The sequence below is a fragment of the Eleutherodactylus coqui genome, chromosome 3 (assembly GCF_035609145.1).
Source record: "Eleutherodactylus coqui strain aEleCoq1 chromosome 3, aEleCoq1.hap1, whole genome shotgun sequence".
Classification (NCBI taxonomy): domain Eukaryota; kingdom Metazoa; phylum Chordata; class Amphibia; order Anura; family Eleutherodactylidae; genus Eleutherodactylus; species Eleutherodactylus coqui.
The window spans coordinates 101,426,120-101,442,937 of record NC_089839.1 but is presented as its reverse complement, the minus strand read 5'-3'; positions in this window follow the sequence as shown (position 1 = coordinate 101,442,937).

The window sequence follows — 16,818 nt, the reverse complement described above, 5'->3', positions numbered from 1 at the left end:
CGCCTCCCTTCTTCCAGTATGTAGTGCAAGTTGGAACCACGCAGCTAGGCATTGTGATTTTGTGTTTTAAAGTGACTGATCTGCTGTGTGTGGGAAAGAAAATGTGGTGCAAATACTCACCCTCCTGCAGTAACTTCGGAAGAATATCACGAGTCCAAACCCTGGAATCTCCAATGGCCACCGATGCGCTCCGACGTGTACGCTCTGCATTTTAAAGACAAGAAGGTGTAGATCAACAGAGATGCTAAGCTACAACAACCAACCCACCCACCCACAGATACAGACCAACAGACACATCCATCCATCTGCACATACACATACATGCATGCATCCATCCCTATACACACACACACAACCACACACACATCCGCCCATGCGGCCCCATCCATGCATCCACACAGACTTATGCACGCATCATCACGTACAAACACATCCGCCCTTGCGGCCTCATCCCAATGCCCATGCGGCCCCATCCATGCATCCACACAGACTTATGCACGCATCATCACGTACAAACACATCCGCCCATGCGGCCTACACGCGTCCGCCCATGCGGCCCCATCCATGCATCCACACAGACTTATGCATGCATCATCACGTACAAACACATCCGCCCATGCGGCCTACACACATCCGCCCATGCGGCCCCATCCATGCATCCACACAGACTTATGCACGCATCATCACGTACAAACACATCCGCCCATGCGGCCTACACACATCCGCCCATGCGGCCCCATCCATGCATCCACACAGACTTATGCACCCATCATCACGTACAAACACATCCGCCCTTGCGGCCTCATCCCAACGCTCATGCGGCCTGCACACATCCATGCATGCATTCATTCATTCATTCAGCCTCATCCATCCATGCATCCGCACGCAGTTATGCACACATATCCAGCCATGCATTTATTCATGCACCCCAGACACCTCACCCCCCCCCCAGCGCCCACAGCACCCCAGACACCTCACCCCCCCCCCCCCCAGCGCCCACAGCATCACAGACACCTCACTTACCCAGGCAGCTGCACGGCTTGGATTGTGTTCGTCCCGGCTGGCGGCTGCTGGTCCCGTGTGGCTCCCGGCTGCTGGTCCCGTGTGGCTCCTGGCTGCTGATCGATTGTCCCGGCTGGCTGCTGGTCGGTTGTCCCGGCTGGCTGCTCCTGGATAGTCCCGGCTGGCTGCTCCTAGATGGTCCCGTCTGGCTGCTCCTGGATGGTCCCATCTGGCTGCTGCTGATTCGGGGTGAAAGGCTAGACTGCTCCTTCACCCGTGTTTAAAGGGACGCCGGGAACTGAATAGCCGCCCCTGCGCGCTCTCGTGCAGTGACAGCTCGTCTGCGCATGCGCAGATGAGCTGTATCACGTGGGCACGCTGGAGAGGCTCGTTCACAGAGGGAAGAGAAGAGACTGCGCAAGCACGTCTAAAACGGACTGGTGAAGAAGAAATTAGACGGCACCATGGCGACGGGGACACAGAGACAGCGCGAGGACGGAGACAAGTAAGTGAATAACTTCTGTATGGCTCATATTTAATGCACAATGTATATTACAAAGTGCATTAATATGGCCATACAGAAGTGCTTACCCCCACTTGCTTTCGCGGGACAACCCCTTTAAATGCTTTATGCAGGGCTCTTAAAAATGTACATCCTGCTTGTACCCAGCAAGATAATCATCATGTTATATGAGTAATGTATGGAGGGGGCAATATACATTAAAAGGAGCTTGGATAAACAAACAAAGGCTTCAGCCAAAAAAATAATAATGAACCCACAAAAGATAATTGGTTCACCAGCAGACGGTCTTTCAGAATGTTTGCACAAAACATAATCAATGTTAATACTTTTGATGGGTACATAATTTAGTTTTATGCTTTCTTTAGAATTTAGCATTTTGAAGGACTTGTGTACAAGGTAGAGCTGTAAGCACTGTGTGCTGCCTTATGGTGCCTCCATAAGCTGCCATATCAAGGATATTTTCTGCCGAGAAGCAATGGAGCATAATCACTCAGCCTAGCATTTCATATGCTGATCTAAGTACTGCTGTTCACCGTGATCGATCAGATTTTTGCCAAATTGGATTGGGACTCTTGCAGCCTCTGGTACGGCAAGCTCCTGGGTACATTCATGACTACACAGGTGTCCACAGGAATTCTGAGCCTAAAGTTGGTCTTCTCAGTTTTTTTTGGATAGGACGTGATGCGGTTTCTATTCATACTTGTATCCCACATGATGTGGCTATGTTGGCTTAACAGTATCATTTGAGACATTACAGCAATTATATGATTGATCTACAAGAATTTATCACAGAGGCCATGCTGATAAGTCTTTGGCTTTACCCAGAAAGAAACAAGATAGGAAGATGAAACTTTACATTTATTCCACATACTCTCCACTGATATCAACACTCTTCTTACATCGGTATTCCAAGTTCTGTAAGCCTTGCGAAAAGAAGGATTTCGGTTGTGCCTCAAACCAGTCATCCGTACCAGCCATGGTATCAGAATTGGTGTGAATTTTGGTACTCTTGAGGTGTTTCTTCAGGTTTGAAAACAGATGAGAGTTGGAGGGAGTTAGATCTGGTTAATAAGGTGGGTGGTCAACCAGCTGGAAGCCTAGCTCCACCAGTTTTGCCGTGGTTGCTTGTGCAGTGTGAGCAGAGGCGTTGTCTTGCAGGAACAAGATTCCTTTGGACAGCTTGCCACGCCTTTTGGCCTTCAGAGCTGCCTTCAATTGGTCCAAAAGTTCAATGTAATACCTTGAATTGATGGTGGAACCATTTTGAAGGTAGTCCACTAGTAGCACGCCCTCCTTATCTCAGAACACAGAAGCCATCACCTTAGTGACTGATTTTTGCACCCTGAACTTCTTTGGGCGAGGAGAACCACTGTGCCTCTACTCTATTGACTGCTCCTTGGTTTCAGGGTCATACAAATAAATCCAGGTCTCATCCATAGTGACCAGTCGATCCAAGAAGTTCTTATCAGTCTGGAAACGCTGACAAATGGACTGGGAAGTTTTCACTCGCATGCTTTTCTGATCTTTTGTCAAACATTTGGGGACCCACTTTGCAGATAGCTTCTTCATGTTCAAATGTTCATGGATAATGACACAAACACGTTCACGAGAAATCCCCATGATGTCTGCTATTCCTTTAGCTGAAATTCTCTGATTCTCCAGTATGAGGTTGTGCACAGCATCGACGATCTCCAGGACAACAACCTCTCTCGGTCGTCCAGGACGTTCCTCATTATTGGTGCTGAAGTCGCCCGTTTTATATTTGGCAACCCAGTTCTTAACTGTAGAATATGAACGGCATTGATCCCCAAATGTCTGTGACATATCACCATGAATATCATTTACGGACTTTCCTTGCAGAAACAAGAATTTTATCACTCCTCTGCTCTCATTTGCTGTGAATATCGCCTTAGACTCCACCATTTTGTTTTCCCGACTGCCTAGATCACTGTTGCCATAAGCTACAAACAAAAAATTTTGAAAACATATATTAGACATATAAGGCTTTCATGTGATGTAACATTCGTTACCATAGAAACAAAAAAAGAACACAAAGCCAAAGACTTATCAGCACCCCCTCGTATCAGTTCTGTCTGGTAAACGGGGCTTTGAATACCCCGCCTCCAACAAAGCGAGCACTGTGATAGGATCGAACGCCGGCTATGACTGGCTGGCGCACGATCCAATCACAGCGCTCGCTTTGCTGGAGGAAGGGTATTTAAAGCCCCGTCACCAGAAAGAAATTATATAACATCAGAATGTGCCTCAAGCAATTATATGTATATAAATAAAAGTGGAAGGTGAATATGTAACTCACCTGGTGCTCGAAAGGTTAATTCATCTCACTGGGAGAACCCTCCGGCACCTGTTGTCCAAGTCGGCTTTAGGAAGTTTCTTTTTCTGTCCACTTTCTCCTTGGTGGGGAAGAGGCGTCCAGGGTAACACAGGCTTTTGCTCTCAGGCAAAGCCAGTTCAGGAATATCACTATATACTATTTAAAACCTACCCGCGCCATTATGAACTACGAAACTTCTATTGATAAAATCTTTTATTCCTACGTGTTTCAGAACTATTATTGTGACTTTGTGAAGTTTAATACATTGTTACACAGTTACATCTTCCGCCTTCCAATTCATGACGTAATGGATGTGGGAGGGATTCCCCTCTTTCTAACGTGAATCATCACCCGATTTAGTTTGGACCGCAAGGTGCGTCTCAATTTCTCTATCAACTTTATTGACCATCCTGTGATCTCAACAGGATTTATCTAAGTGCTCCGCCCTCAGTCATACACTGGAGATAGAATTCTTTTCATCATTATTATAAATTCATTCTTAAAACCTTTCCCTAAAACCATCTACCAGTATAATACTGTATAGATAAAATGTTGTTAACCAATTATATCTCATTTAAAAATATATTGTACACAAACATTATAAAATATGCATATGCATATTAGAAAAGCCTGTTAATAACCAGTGCCATCATAATCATAAATTAAGGATCATATTTAAAATATGTTACAATTAGAGATGAGCGAACGTACTCGTCTGATGCTCGGGCGAATATTAGGGTGTTCGGGATGCTCGTTACTCTTAACGAGTACCACGCGATGTTCGGGTTACTTTCAGTTTCCTCTCTGAGACGTTAGAGCGCTTTTCTGGCCAATTGAATTTCTGGCCCTGTGACGTTCAAGCCCTATACCACCCCCCTGCAGTGAGTGGCTGGGGAGATCAGATGTCACCCGAGTATAAAAGTCGGCCCCTCCCGCGGCTCGCCTCAGATGCCTTGTGACTGAGTTAGCTGAGGGAAAGTGCTGCTGCTGGTGCTGCTGTAGGGAGAGTGTTAGGACGGAGTGTAGGCTTCAAGAACCCCAACGGTCCTTCTCAGTGCCACATCTATCCGTGTGCAGTACTGTGGAGGGTGCTGTTAGCAGTGTTGCACAATTTTTTTTTCTCCAAAATCGGCTGTCTGCAGAGCATTGCGCCCTGCAGCAATAGTCCAGGGACAGAAGTGGTGGTTAGGCAGGGAGAGTGTTAGGAGTGAGTGTAGGCTTCAAGAACCCCAACGGTCCTTCTTAGGGCCACATTTAACCGTGTGCAGTACTGTGCAGGCTGCTGTTAGCAGTGTTGCATTTTTTTTTTTTCAAAATCGGCTGTGCAGAGCATTGCGCCCTGCAGTAATACTACAGGGAGAGAATTGTGTAGGCAGGGCCAGAAGACATATATTATCTGATTGAATATAGTCAGTGGGCCTTTTCTTTTAAAAAAAAGGGAAAAATTGTATGTGCCCTGCCTCTGTCAGTCCTCAGCGTTCTGTGTACGTGTGTGGTGGGTGGAGATAGTAAAAAATTCATACGCAGCCAGCTACGTTTAACAGCAGGCTTGCGCCAATTTATTTCCTGCCTTCCTGGGAAAAATCACCGCTCTGCTGCACTTCATATAACTGCATTTCTGTGGAACAGATTTCTTATCTGATTGAATATAGTCAGTGGGCCTTTTCTTTAAAAGAAAAAGGGAAAAATTCTATGTGCCCTGCCTCTGTCAGTCCTCAGCGTTCTGGGTACGTGTGTGGTGGGTGCAGAACGTTAACAAAAAACATACGCAGCCAGCTACGTTTAACAGCAGGCTTGCGCCAATTTCTTTCCTGCCTGGGAAATCAAATCACTGGTAATACACCATGCTGAGGGGTAGGGGTAGGCCTATAGGATGTGGACGCGGGCGAGGACGTGGAGGCCCAAGTCAGGGTGTGGGCACAGGCCGAGCCACTGCAGTGGCCAGGGGTAGAGGCAGGGCCAGACCGAATAATCCACCAACTGGTTCCCAAAGCACCCCCTCGCGCCATGCCACCCTGCAGAGGTCAAGGTGCTCTACGGTGTGGCAGTTTTTCACAGAGACGCCTGACGACCGACGAACAGTGGTGTGCAACCTTTGTCACGCCAAGATCAGCTGGGGAGGCACCACCACCAGCATGCGCAGGCATATGATGGCCAAGCACCCCACAAGGTGGGACGAAGGCCGTTCACCGCCTCCGGTTTGCACTACTGCCTCTCCCCCTGTGCCCCAACCTGCCACTGAGATCCAACCCCCCTCTGAGGACACAGGCAGTACCGTCTCCTGGCCTGCACCCACACCCTCACCTCCGCTGTCCTCGGCCCCATCCAGCAATGTCTCTCAGCGTATCGTCCAGACGTCGCTAGCGCCGCAGTTTGAGTGCAAGCGCAAGTACGACGCCACGCACACGCACGCTCAAGCGTTAAACGTGCACATTGCAAAATTGATCAGCCTAGAGATGCTGCCGTATAGGCTTGTGGAAACGGAGGCTTTCAAAAGCATGATGGCGGCGGCGGCCCCGCGCTACTCGGTTCCCAGTCGCCACTACTTTTCCCGATGTGCCGTCCCAGCCCTGCACGACCACGTCTCCCGCAACATTGTACGCACCCTCACCAACGCGGTTACTGCCAAGGTGCACTTAACAACAGACACGTGGACAAGCACAGGCGGGCAGGGCCACTATATCTCCCTGACGGCACATTGGGTGAATTTAGTGGAGGCTGGGACAAAGTCAGAGCCTGGGACAGCTCACGTCCTACCCACCCCCCGAATTGCGTGCCCCAGCTCGGTGGTGGTATCTGCGGGGGTGTATGCTTCCTCCACTAAACCCTCCTCCTCCTCCTCCTACGCAACCTCTGTCTCGCAATCAAGATCTATCAGCAGCAGCACGTCGCCAGCAGTCGGTGTCACGCGGCGTGCCAGCACAGCGGTGGGCAAGCGTCAGCAGGCCGTGCTGAAACTACTCAGCTTAGGAGAGAAGAGGCACACGGCCCACGAACTGCTGCAGGGTCTGACAGAGCAGACCGACCGCTGGCTTGCGCCGCTGAGCCTCCAACCGGGCATGGTCGTGTGTGACAACGGCCGTAACCTGGTGGCGGCTCTGCAGCTCAGCAGCCTCACGCACGTGCCATGCCTGGCCCATGTGTTTAATTTGGTGGTTCAGCGCTTTCTGAAAAGCTACCCCCACTTGTCATACCTGCTCGGAAAGGTGGGCCAGCTCTGCGCACATTTCCGCAAATCCCACACGCACGCTGCCACCTGCGGACCCTGCAACATCGGTTTAATCTGCCAGTGCACCGACTGCTGTGCGACGTGCCCACACAGTGGAACTCTACGCTCCACATGTTGGCCAGACTCTATGAGCAGCGTAGAGCTATAGTGGAATACCAACTCCAACTTGCGCGGCGCAGTGGGAGTCAGCCTCCTCAATTATTTACAGAAGAGTGGGCCTGGTTGGCAGCCATCTGCCAGGTCCTTGTAAAATTTGAGGAGTCTACCCAGATGGTGAGCGGGGATGCTGCAATCATTAGCGTCACCATTTCTCTGCTATGCCTCTTGAGAAGTTCTCTGCAAAGCATAAAGGCAGACGCTTTGGAATCAGAAACGGAGGCGGGGGAAGACAGTATGTCGCTGGATAGTCAGAGCAACCTCATGTCTATATCTCAGCGCGTTGAGGAGGAGGGGGAGGAGCATGAGGAGGAGGGGGAAGAGACAGCTTGGCCCACTGCTGAGGGACTGGGGGGACTCCCCACTCTTCCCGCTCCCTTCCAATAAAACACGTGACCACTTCTTAGTAACAAAACTTCTTTATTAACAAAACTTCTTTATTAGACATCTATATATCACTCTATGCTGGCATAAATTATGTGGGAAGGCCACAGCTTATTTATTATTAATATATAACATCAACTTATTTCCTTCTTTCCATGCCTATCGCCTATTCTTAACTTCTAATGCTCTAAACCTTTCGAGGCGTGAGAAAGCCCGTTACGGCCTGTACGCACCCTCAATCTTCCAGCTGGCATGGAAATACCGCTAAACCGCCACGAAGGATGCAGCCTGCCTACGCTGCCATCCGCCCCCCACATGCCAGCGTCAGCGCCGCCTCAACCCCGTCCTGCAACCCCGATAAGAATGTGTCCATGCCTATGTCGCTTAAATGGACACTATCCTTCCTCCACATCCCTGGCACCTTCTTCTCCAACTCCCAATGCCTAATGGCTACCCCTCCTATAGCCTTAACAAACTTTGAAATTTTAAAATTCACATTTTTTCTGACCCTGTCAATCGCCTCCACATCCCTTGCTTCCTTCCACACTCTCCTAGCGATTATGTCGGACCATACTATAACAGTCTCCTCAAAACATTTTTTAAACCTCAGCATATCCTCCTTCATGAGGGCGACAAACTCCGCTACCTTCACCCTCCCCAGATCATTACCGCCTGCATGAATTACTAGGATTACTTTTCCTTAAGACCATCTGCTGATACACAATACCTCGTGCAGCAGCCTGGCCCATTGTAAACCTCTTATCCCGTGCCATTTCACCTGGACCTCTTTCAGGCCCAGGTTCCTGCCAATGGGCCGGGTCCCCGCTCTTTTCTCTGCCCAATGAATGAAAGAGTGGCCCACCACCCAAACTGTCCACTCCGAACCTGCAAAACAAACACATAACGGCACACCACAATGTAACTTTAACTATAAAACTCTCAAATTTGGTCGGACGTACGCCCTGTACGCCTCCGACCTCCAGCGTCCAACCCGCTTCACCTCGTCTCCTCTTAATCCGCAAGCGAACGCCGACGTTGCTGCGCCAATCCTGAATGAATGCGTGCCAAACTCGCTGGGTTCGAAACCTAATCTCTTCAAGCATGAGCGCATGACCGCCCCAAATTGGAACTTGGTTAGTGGGGCGCCTGAAGCATGCGCCAACAGTTGTCCTTTTCCGCTGTGTTGCGACAAAAACTGTTTCAGCAATGCCACAGGACACGCAGCTGTCCCCAACGCCGTCAAGCGCAGCCACCCGCCTGCGCCATACACATTAGTCTTGGACTTTTTGATGCATAACTTTATATCATCTGTACTGCACAGCACATCCTCGAAACGCAACCCCCCCAGCTTCCTACAGCTGGGAGCCACTATTTCGCTCAGTCTCAATGCTGCGAAGAACGCTAACGAAAACGCAACCCGAAAGAGCAGCACCTCGCTTTCGTCTTTGCACACTGCTCCCAAAACGTTCAGCATTGCATTTAGCAATTCAAATGTTATCGGCCGCCTGTCGTCTCTTGACGACCTTTCTTTTTTCCAACCTTTAAGTATCTGTCCGAAGACAAAATCCTTTGTCACATCGCGCCGTCCGTGCAGGCGCAACAAAAACGCAATGGCTGATAAGTGCTTGCGCGCCGAGCTCGCCGATGCGCCCCGACGCCGCAGCTCCGCCATAATGTCTAACGTCACCGCTCTCGCCCGCGCTCCATCAGGGAATTGTCCCCCTGCTGCCATCAACCATGTTTTCCATATTGCATATATATATATCGCTTCCACGTCGATTCCGCAACGGAGTTGCGAATCAGAGTCGTGAGCTCTCTTCTACTATCTCTCGTAAGATCGCCGGGCAACATATCCCTTTGACATCCGCTGTCGGGTGGAGTTCCCTGAATCTCTCCATCTGGAAACGAGAAAGAGCGTCAGCCGTGTTATTGTTTACTCCGGGTACGTGTCTCGCCTTCAGCTTCATATTATTTTGCAGGCATCTCAAGACCAAATGGCGTAAAACTGCCAAAACCAAGGGAGATCTGGATGTCTGCTTGTTCACCGCTGTCACTACAGCCTGGTTATCCGACCAGAAGCAGATATTCCTGTTTTCCAAAACCGGCCCCCAGATCTCCACCGCCACCATTAGCGGAAAAATCTCCAGCAGTGTTATGTTCTTCACCCACCGTCTTTCGAACCATTCTCTGGGCCATGGTGCACTGCACCAACTGTCCTCCAAAATTACACCAAAACCACAGGAGCCCGATGCATCCGACATCAGTCCCAGCTCCTCGTTTGCAACTTCCGCAGTTTGACAAATCACCTGACCATTGAACGTTTGAAGAAAGACTTGCCATGTGTGCAAGTCCTCCTTCATACCCTTTGTCACTCTGACGAAGTGGTGTTTCTCTTTTATCCCGACTGTCGCCAATGACAGCCGCCTTGCAAACGGGCGGCCCATCGGAATGACCCGACACGCAAAATTTAACAAGCCTATAATTACTTGGAGCTGGTGCAGAGTAACTTTTTTAGAACTGCCAGCCAACTTAACTTCTTGCCGCAACCGCGCTACTTTCTCGTCCGGTAAACGAAATACCATTGCCATGGTATCGATTTCAATGCCTAAAAATGTAAGACATGTCACCGGACCGACCGTTTTCTCGCGTGACAGCGGTACTCCCGCTTATTCCCATCAGATCCTGAAATTATGCCAATAACAACCCGCATACCTCTGAATCTGATGGCCCGACGAAAAGGAAATCATCCAGATAATGTAACACCGATCGGATGCCCGTCTCGTATCGAAGCATCCAGTCCAGAAATAAACTGAACGCTTCAAAGTAATAACAAGAGATGGAACACCCCATCGGTAAGCACATATCCACAAAATATAAGCCGTCCAGGCGGCAGCCCAACAAGTGAAAGCAATCTGGATGCATCGGTAATAGTCGAAAAGCGGACTCGATATCAGCTTTTGCCAACAGAGCCCCCTTTCCGGCCAGTCGTACTAGGCAGACAGCCCTATCGAAGGAAGTATATGATACGGCTGTTTGCTCCTTGGAAATCCCGTCGTTGACTGACTCGCCCGTCGGGTAGGATAAGTGATGGATAAGCCGGAACTTACCCGTTTCCTTTTTTGGTACCAAGCCCAAAGGTGAAACGCGTAAGTTCTCGAATGGCGGTTCCTGAAAAGGCCCCGCCATCCGACCCAGTTCTACCTCCTTTAGCAGCTTCTCCATCACCATCTCTTTATTGTCTTACGCCGATTTTAAATTGCGACTAAGCGTTAACGCCGAACCCGGTTGATGCGGAATGACGAAACCCGTGTTAAAACCTTCTTTAAGAAGGTTTGCTTCCCTTATCCTGTGGTACTTGCCTAACCACTCCTCCAGGAACAGCGCGTTCACTGGCGTTGCCCCCGGGCGATGCTGTGGCCGCGGGCAAGTTTTGCTTTTGTCTCCGAAAACAACGTACCGCTGCATGCGCACCGCCGCAAAAGGAGCACTCGTGCCGGAACTTACATGCTGCAAGAAACCGACAGTTACCCTCATTGAATGCCCAGCAGGAACCCGAGGGCTTATGTGCCACGGGTGCCTGCTGTCCACCAGTTACCGCGTTATTGCTGTGAAAAAGGGGCTTCGCCGGCTTTTGCGCCGGGATCAACTGGATCCAAGCATCCGTCGCTTTTGTCGCCCAACTCACGTTACTCATTCCCGAAATCCGTCAACGAAAATCTTCGTCATAGCGCCACCATGCTGCACCGCCGTGCAGCTTGTAAGCGCTATGAATAGTGTTAATATATACCAGTAGCTCCGGGCCTTTTCCCGGCTGGTACTGGCATATAACGTGAGCCAGGGTCAACATGGCTTGTAGCCAATTGCTAAATGTTTTAGCTATTTTGGGCTTCTTGTCCCGTTCAGCGAAGCGCTCCTTATCAACCGACACATGCTCCACCGATAGGAGCGACCAAATGTCCACGTATATTCCACTTTTGATTTTCTCAATTGTGTCCTCCGCGAGGCCCACCCCCAGCGGGGCCACGCCACAAAATAGAGAATCTGAAAAACGTAGACCATCTTTTACCGACTCTTCGCTTTTCCCGGTCGCCACCGCTGGCGAACACCCGGTAGCGTGAGCCACATCACCAACCATGGGTGAGTCTCGTCTCCCCGGGTTAACACACGACACCGTTCCTTTACCTTTATCAAACTCATTCACCAGCGCTCTCAGCGCTACCATAAAATTATGCACGTTATTGGGCGAAGAATCACCCCACACTCTATCACATTGGGACTCACCCTCCAATTCGTCCTCCGGCCCTGCCGAGGGGAAAGACGGGTGACTCGGTCCCGGTTGGCTCCTTTCCGGACTCGCCACCGCGTGTCGTACCCTGTCCCTATTACGGGAGACACCACGGGGTAGCATGCTATAGCCATAGGACGCCCTGGAGGCTGCGGCCCGTTCGCCCTGCCTTTCGGTACGTGAGGCCCGCCTCTCATCTGTGGAGGAAGCCGGTGAACATGGTAACGCCTGCTGCGAAGCCCAAACCGAAGTCCCATAGCCGCTGCGCCTACCGCTTCCGAACGCCTGTACCCTCTGGCGAAATGGGGCGCCTCCCGACGTGTACAAGGCTCACTAGACTCCGATGACGAGCTATCTATCCTTGCTTCGCTGCGCCAGCTTCCTCGCGCCATGCTGCCAACCCACTGCCTGCCGCCTAACCCCCCCTCCGTCCCGCTACCGACCCCTTGACTACCGGGCAGGTAGCTTCCCCCCCCCCCTTTACCCTTCCTCTGTCTCACCTGTCCGCTTTGCTCCACCCCGTAAGCCCCTTGCCGGCCTGAAGTGCCTTCGACTGCTTGTGCTCGACTGTCCTTCGCAAAAGGGAAAGAACCCCGGGGCGACATGTGATCGCTGCTCGCTGCCCCTCCTCCCCCTCCCTCCTTCCTTCGTACCCCGTAAGCCCCTTGCCGGCCTGAGGCGTCTTTATAATATATCCCGCTGCCCCTCATATTAGGGCATGAGCCCTGGGGCGACAAGGGGGCCATACTGCCTAATAGTACTCCCCCCCTTCCCCCCCTCTGTTTTCCCGCCCTGCGCCTCTTCCTTCTCATCCCCCCCCCCTCCCCCTTGTACTGCGCTCGCGCTGCTGTGGCCGCTTGCGCTGTTTCCAGCCTCGCTGCCGCCGCTGGCGCTCATCTCCCTCCGCTCGGGAGTCCCGGCGCCGGTACTTCTTCCGGCCCGCGGATCCATCCGCCCGCCGCCGGCACGGCGCGCAGGCCGTCCCCCTTCTCTCTCCGCCTGACGCTGGACAGCCGCGGGGCAACCCCTTCCCACTCTGGACTTACTCGCTCCTGATGCCGCTGCTGAAGTCCCGGTGAGTCCCTCGGGGGTTTCTTCTATTCTTCCGGCGCTTCTTCCGGTCGCGCCCATGTTGTTTCCCGCCGCGGCTCGCTGCGGCCGCGCTCCGCCACCGATACTTGAACGCGCAGGTCTCGGGCTTGCGTTCTGGCCCCCCTTCTTCACGGCTGGGCTTGGGCTCAGCCTGGTAGGGGGAATCCTCCTTCTCTGGGGTCTTCCGCGGGGCGCACTGGAAGCCATCTGCGCCGGCTGTTCTTCTCCTGCCCCGGCTTCTCCCGACGGCGTGGCTCCGAACTCCGCGGCCATCCTCATCAGCCACTCAGGTCCCTGGCTGGCAACAGCTTCCTTGATCTGCAGAACAAGCTGGTCCATGTTTTCTCTCTTTTAATCTTCTGCCTTCCTTCACACGTCTTCCTTCTTCTCTTACTCCACGTGGAATGGCACACTACTCCTTCTCCTTCTCTCTTCTTCCTGCATTAACTCCTCCCACCTCCTCTGGTCGCTTAACCCTTTCCTGTCCTAATCTCCCGCCCCCCAGTCCCTCGCTCCTACGCTACCTGCTTTGTAGCTATCTAGGGGACAGATGCAGCTTGCCTGTCATCCTTTCAGCGTGTATGGCCTGAGGAGGAGGAGGAGGATCCTGAAAGTGATCTTCTGAGTGAGGACAGCCATGTGTTGCGTACAGGTACCCTGGCACAAATGGCTGACTTCATATTAGGATGCCTTTCTCGTGACCCTCGCGTTACACGCATTCTGGCCACTACGGATTACTGGGTGTAAACACTGCTCGATCCACGGTATAAGGAGAGCCTTTGCACTCTCATTCCCGAAGAGGAAAGGGGTTCGAGAATGATGCTATACCACAGGGCACTGGTGGACAAACTGATGGTAAACTTCCCATCCGACAGCGCTAGTGGCCGAAGGCGCATTTTCGCGGCCCAGGTAGCAGGGGAGACGCAGAGGTCAGGCAACATGTACAGCGCAGGCAGGGGAACACTCTCTAAGTATGAAGCAAAATGCAAAGAGTCCCACCTTATCTTCTTGTGCTGCAACCTCAGTCCCGCAGGCAAGTATACTCACAAGCCATTGCCATCCAGCTACTTCTGGCTTTGATTAGACGCAAAACAATCCATTTGCAGGAGTCCAGCTTATTGTGAGAAAAACTTGCTTTTTATTTTCTTTAGTGCTTGAATGATACAGAGAACGCGTTTCGGTTATGAAACCTTGCTCACCTCTGACTAACAAAACTGTTGCACAAACCTTTAAAAAGGTTAGTGAAGATTAGTGAATTAAAAACACATGCAGTTAACCCTTATGGCAATCAGTTACTTCAGTTTCCAAAGTTCGTCCCTCCTGCAGGAACTTACCCTGATTAGTTACCATACATAATATATCAAATGGCATATAGAATAAGACATTTATACATTATATATTCCAATAAATACAATATAGCATATAATCAATTCAATCTTAGTTGCAGAAGCAAGACAGTCCTCCCGACAGCAGCAATAAATTTAGTCATAGATTATTATCATGGGATAGTACCAAAGGTAACATATGATGTTCAAAATCATTGCATTATACAATTACAGCACAATGGAATCATATTGGAATCAGTGTATATTACTTAGTGGATGTTATTTACCAAGGCTAGTAAATGTATAGAAGGTCTGTTTTATAATTCATTCCCTTTGGGAATCTTGTATTTAAATTCAAGATCCAGAACGCCTCCCTTTTAAACACTCTTTCCGGGCTAACCGTTCCTTTCTTTTTATTTATGACCTTTTCCATTCCAAAAAATGAGAAAGTGTTTAGATTTCCTTTATGTTTATCACAAAAATGTTTAACCGCACCCGAACTATTCACATTGTCTTTTCTAATGTTACGGATGTGTTCATTGATTCGAGTTTTTAACTTACGTGTGGTGCAGCCTATATAATTCAAATTACACTCTCTACATTGAATCATATATACTACATTGGTACTATTGCAGTTGATATAGTTACAAATTTTAAACTCTTTATTATTGCTGCTGTCAGAAAAGGTCTCTCTTCTATCAGCCAAGTGACAGACGGTACATCTAGAAGTACCTTTAAAGAAATTCTGGTAATAAAAGATTTAATGGAGTTGGAAAAAGAAGGTGGGAGTGAATTGGTTGATAGAAAAAATGTGAATAAGATCGATTTCCATGTTCCAAATCCAAGCTTCTACCCATTGAGTGCTAGAACAAAACACATGGATGACTTTCAATTAGCCATGGAGAAAGAACTGTTTAAAATCAAAGAAACCAATTTACATAGAAAAAAGAAAAAAGATAATCTCACTACAAAAGAGAGAATCGGTCTGAAGGAACTCATGGATAATAAAAATTTAGTGATACGTAAATCTGATAAGGGGGGCAATATAGTATTGCTAGATTCTGACCTTTATGCAAATCTTGTCAAAAAAATATTGAATAATAATGATATATATAAAAAAATTGATATTAACCCGTTACAAGGCTGTTTAAAAGAACTTGACAGATTATTGCATGTAGGCAAAGAATTTGGCATCTTAGATGATAAAACTATTTCATATTTGTCTCCCTCAAATCCCACCATGGCTGTTTTCCATGGTCTTCCCAAAATCCATAAGGGTATATTTCCACCTCCATTACGACCGATAGTTGCGGGGATCGGCTCACCCTGTGAGCATTTAAGTTCGTGGGTGGACCGATCCCTGCAACCGTTAGTATATAGAACCCCTGGTTTTTTGAGGGACAGCAAACATGTAATACAAAAATTACAACATATGAAGTGGAGTGATGATCTGTGTTGGATTTTGTGTGATGTCAAGGATCTTTATTCTTGCATACCACATCATGCGGCCATAGAAGCAGTACGTTTTCATTTGCAGAATTTTAGCAATTACAATAATGAGCTGAAAGAATTTATTTTGCTATCTACTGAATTTTTACTAACCCATAATTTTTTCTCTTTTGATCAACAATTTTTTTTGCAAATTTCTGGAGCCCCGATGGGGTCTAAATTTTCTCCGGTGATAGCCAATCTCTTTATGAGTTGGTGGGAAGATTCCTTTATTTTTAGTCATAATAACCCTTTTGCTGGCCGCATGATGTGGTATGCCAGATACATTGACGATATAATAATTATTTGGAATAAGGGCCCAGCACAAAATGAGGTGTATGAACAAGTTAGTCAGTTTGAAAATTATATTAATAGTAATTCTGCTAACTTACAGTTCGTTGTGACATATAGTGAGGAGGAGGTACCATTCCTGGATTTAACCTTAAAAGGTAATTGTACCAAAGGAATAGAAACCAAATTATACAGAAAAGCAACAGCGGGCAATACCATATTACACGCAAATAGCGGTCATCCCAGACACACTATTAAAGCTATCCCCGTAGGAGAACTTATACGCGCAAAAAGATCCTGCTCGGATGGTTTTTCATTTAATACAGCAAAAATGGACATCAAAAATAGGTTGTATCAGAGAGGTCACAAACAGTCATTATTAAAGGAGGCATGTGCAAAAATAGAAGCAGTCAATAGAGAGGAGTTACTCAGAGATAAATGTAAGAATAAAAAAGGAAAGATTAATAAGGGAATAGTTTTCTCCACGGCATACAGCAGAAATTTTTATGAAATTAAAAAAATGTTTTTCAAATTTTTGCCTGTTTTAAGACAGGACGATACTGTTGACGAAATATTAAATGAGGGAATCAAATGTGTTGCAAAAAAAAGTAAAAATTTGGGAGATCTGATAGCACCTAGTAATTTTTCCTCTAATCTGGGAAAACCGCAGTGGATGAAATTTCAAGGTTTTTTCCGCTGCGGTAATTC